The sequence below is a fragment of the Silene latifolia genome, chromosome 5, assembly GCF_048544455.1.
Source record: "Silene latifolia isolate original U9 population chromosome 5, ASM4854445v1, whole genome shotgun sequence".
NCBI classification, from domain to species: Eukaryota; Viridiplantae; Streptophyta; class Magnoliopsida; order Caryophyllales; family Caryophyllaceae; genus Silene; species Silene latifolia.
In genome coordinates, this window is record NC_133530.1 from 38643949 (window position 1) to 38648712 (window position 4764).

Below are 4764 nucleotides of genomic sequence, written 5' to 3' on the forward strand. Positions count from 1 at the left end.
ATTAAGCAAAAATGTGCTTTGACATTTCTCCAAATTTTCCACGTTGGGGATTCAACCGTATACTTCAAAATAGATAAACTAAGCATTCCACTCAATCATGTTTTCTATCAAAAGCCATTTTGAATAAGCATGTGTCTCATGTGTATAATTAAAGAAAATGAAAATTAAATTTAAGGTGTACAAAAGAATAATGTAGATGTAAATAAATTTTTTAGATTTCTCTCATCTTTATAGTTATTAATAATTGATAATTAATTCACCTCACTAATTTAACATCTAACTCCTTTCTTAAATGATAATTTTTGGGCTTTTCACTCCATTATTTATGTTACCTATTATCCATGTCAATAAGATTGAGATCCTCGCAAATTTAATTTCATTCTATGAGTGTTATTTTTCTAAGGAAAAATGATGATTAAAAAACAACACATATCAAAATAAAGCATACATTTGAAAGTTTTTGAAATACTAATTTTTTTTATGAACCTAAAAACAATTAGTCATTTACATTCATGTTGTCAATCTTATAGTTAGTTTATAATATAGTATTGAGTCGAATGAATAGAGTATTTGTTTAAGTAATTCTAATATTTCTCTTCTTAGTCTTCTTTCTTCAATAAACCATCCCTACATAAAAAAAATCACTTAGTCATTAATTTTTGTTATTAATTTAAGTTTCTCTTAAATAATGGAAGAAAGATGACATTGAGTCTAAAGATGTAAGTATATTTACCTTTGAATAGCACAACACCACAAATCTCAATATCCCTAAATAAGAAATAAACAACAAATATGCGAGGATAAAAATGTGATGTACTTCATAACCAATGGAAAATAAATAAAAATGAATTCTTAATTTAAAACTTTAATACATTTACCTTGATGCTGATACAATGATAAAAAAAAAAAGTTAGTGACATATACAATTCTTTTCGCGATAGCGGTACAAAAATATTTACTTAAATGTTGTCTCACAAATGTTGTCTTCCGTCAAAAACTTATAGTCAATCTTGTAGTTAGTTTATAATATAGTATTGAGTGGAATAAAGGGAGTAGTTGTTTAAGCAATTCTAATATTTTCTTTCTCCATATAGTATTTTTTCTCCAATGAACCATCTATAAGGAAAAAAAAGGACAAAATCCATCGAGTAATTAATAAGAAATAAAATGGTGAAATTTGATTTACGTGATATTAATCTTATCGTTATTAATTTAAGTTTTTATTTAAATAATAATAGAAAAAGGGCATTGAGCCATAAAGATGTAAGTATATTTATTTACCTTCGAATAGCACAATACCACAAATCTTGATAGTTCCTACATAAGAAAGTTTTAAAAAGTGATGAGCAACCAATTGAACTTAAAAACAAATAAATGAATTATTATTTTAAAACCTTAATACATTTACTTACCACAAATCTTGATAGTTCCTACATAAGAAAGTTTTAAAACGTGATGAGCATTTCATAACCAATGGAACTTAAAAATAAATTATTAAATTATTAATTTAAAACCTTAATACATGTACCTTACCTTAATACACTTACCTTGATGTTGATATACTGATAAGATTTAAAAAAGACTATTTACATATACAACTACGATTTTATTGGCGATGAGGGCAAAAAAATATTGGCATGAAATTTGGCTCACAAATGTTGTCTTACATCGAACATTTATATCCAATTGAGGATGCATGTTATGACTTTTGGGTGTCTTTTTATTATTATCATCAAATTTAATATATATAATAATTATGTAGTAAGGTTTTAGGACTTTTGAGCATTCTTTTTCATTATTAGCAAATTTAATATAAACATAAATATGGAGCAAGGAGAAATGAAATGTTAAAGGTTTGCTTTAATTTTTATTTTATTTTTTATTTTTTTGTTGACAAAAGTCACCTTGTTTAATGTTAAATATGTTATTATTTACTCTTAATATCAACAAAATATTTGTTTTTTTAATAAACGGAGTAAATTAGAATTATGTGATATTTATTTGTTGCTTAAAATATTCTAACAATAAACGTCGAAATTTAAAATTTAATATGAATTTTGATTTTAATTGTTGTTTAATTTATCTACAAGCTTAAAAGTCCAAAGTATAATATTTGTAATGCTATTTGCATTTAATATTTCTTTCTTTTTTTCTTTTTTACTTTTAAAATTAGAAATAATGATGTAAACTTTGGTGTAAATTTTAATTATAAATTATGAAATTTTGATGTAAATTTGAAAGAGATATATAAATTTTGGAAAAAAAATATATTTAAATTAATGTCATATAATAATAAGTTGATGATTTATACCACATTAACTCGCCATGTCATATTAAAATTTGACATGGCATGTGTAGTAAGTGACATGGCTTTTTGGTAGTGTAAGGTGGCATTTATGACGTGGCATTTTAAATTCCCCTTTTAATAGTATTATATAGATGAGCCACATTTACTCCGTTTCAAGCTTAAGACGAAAAATAATTGTCTTAAGAGGAAACTTACTCCCTCCGCCCCGATCATTTTTTGCCTTTGGTTTTCGCACAAAAACTAAGGAAATAAGAGATGCCCAATTACTAGATAACAAGTGGACTAAATTGTGAGTGTTGAGAAATCCAATTATACGTCGAAGACATTTTTAAAATAGAAAGGTAAATAACTAATACGCGTTGAAGATTAATCTGACTTCTGAGTATAAGTGAGAGAAACAACCTAGTGAGAGAAAGCAACCTACATGCTGGATCCTAATCCCGACACTCCGCCGGAAACGACTACCACAATGTCGGAAACGACTGCCGCAACGACGACCCATATTTCGGTTGGTACCAGAGGGAGTGGTCCCTTTCATTCCCACTCTCCTTCCCAGAAAAATGCAAAAAGAAAAACGATGCACATCGATGAATTCCTTGCAAGTTCCCCGCCTAATGGGAATTCGATTCAACCACAACTAACTACCCCTGGAGTTGTTCCTCCCCCGACCAGTGCGAATCCAGTGCCCATGTCTTACATGGAAAAGGTTCAGGGTTTCGGATCTAGTGATAGGTCCTTCGAGGATGCGTCCTTGGACGACATAGATCTTGATTCAGAGGATGATATTGAGATAGAAGAGGACGATGAGGAAGAACATTGCCCCCGTATCCGTCTCACAAAGGAAGAGAAGGCTCTCATTCGAAAGCCTTGGCGTCATGCCCTAATTATCAAAATGTTTGATAAAAAGCTAGGATACATCGCACTAATGAGAAAGTTACAAGCGAAATGGTCAATCAAAGGTAAGCTCACCCTCACTGACCTTACGGGAAATTACTATGTGGCGAGATTCTCTTCTAGACAAGACTATGAATTTGTCCTAACCCAAGGTCCGTGGATGATAGATGACCATTACTTAACGATAAGGAAATGGGTCCCGAATTTCGTGCCATCCGAAGACAGTATCAAACTTCTCACGGCATGGATTCGCATTCCAAATCCGCCAGTTGAATACTTCAATGAAATGTTTCTGAATAAGATTGGGTCTAGGGTTGGAAAAGTTATTCGCATAGACAAGAACACGGCCTCGGCCGAGCGTGGGCAATTCACCCGTCTTAGTGTAGAGATTGACATCTCAAGACCTTTGCTCTCGAAGTTTCGACTGAATGGGAAGATCTATGGTATCCAGTACGAAGGGCTCAAGCTTATTTGCTTCAAGTGTGGTAAACTAGGGCACTCAATGGAGCAGTGTTTAGTAGGTAATTCGAATGCTAATAATACAGAACAGGGCAATAGTCCAAGTTGTGAGCAAGGGGTCATCTCAGAACAAAATGTTAACTCTCTCGAAGCAGGCCACCGGCCAGAAGAGAAGGATGATTTTGGTGCCTGGATGATGGTCAAGAAACCTCAGCGAAGAAAGCCTGACACCACTCCAGGGAAGCAGGCTTCAGGACCTAGTGTTGAGAACTCGATTTTCAAGTTCGGGCAAAACCCGAGCAATGCGGGTTCAAGGTTCGATATCTTGGCAAATACGCACAATATTCCCCTTACCAGGGATAATTCGAAAGATCTCTCAACAATTGGAAAAAATAATAATATTATTCCTTCCCATAATCCTAGCACAATCATCTCACAAAATATTGCCCAATCTCCACAAATCAATCAAAGGATTTTATCTTTGTCTAAGAATACTGCCAAATCAAGTTCATATAATAAGTCCACAAAAATTCCATCTAAAATCATCCCTAAAAATAAATATACTCCAGTTTCTAATCCTATTACCAATATTCCTAAACCTAGTGCCTCAACCCTAAACGATATCACCAATACGGTTTCGCCAGTGATAAAATCAAACACAGTAGCTACAAAAACTCCATCGACTTCAAAAGGCTCTGAGAACACAATTCAAACATCAAATTCTTCCATTATCCAACACAATAATGAATCCCCATCCATACTTCCCCTACCTAGACCGGCCTCTACCTCAACCTCGATGCCTCCCACAACACCCGCAAATAGTAGTGATCCCCCCAACACAGCAGGTGAGCGTAGCAACGTGGCCAGAGATGCCCGCTCCCTTTATGGGGGTGATGATTTCGGAATGTCCAATCATGGATGTCAAGTTCGAGTTACTGAAGGGGAATCCCTCGAAGCTAGCAATGGAATTATCGATACCATGGAATATTGATAATGTCCTCAAACTTGTAAGTCGAGCATATCTATCATCGTTAAACTATTTACCTGTTTTTATGAGTACACAAATACCGAACTTAACCCCTAACCTCCCCCACATCACCTTC

General features: G+C 33.2%; 1 long non-coding RNA gene across 1 annotated transcript; it reads right to left on the reverse strand.

Annotated features, from left to right (window-relative positions):
* Positions 1-450: 450 nt before the first annotated feature.
* On the reverse strand, positions 451-1393 carry LOC141656068 (uncharacterized). The gene is made up of 3 exons (XR_012548318.1): positions 1282-1393; positions 734-768; positions 451-627 (listed from the first exon to the last, which is right to left on the reverse strand). It is a non-coding gene; the product is annotated as an uncharacterized LOC141656068 (long non-coding RNA).
* Positions 1394-4764: the final 3371 nt, after the last annotated feature.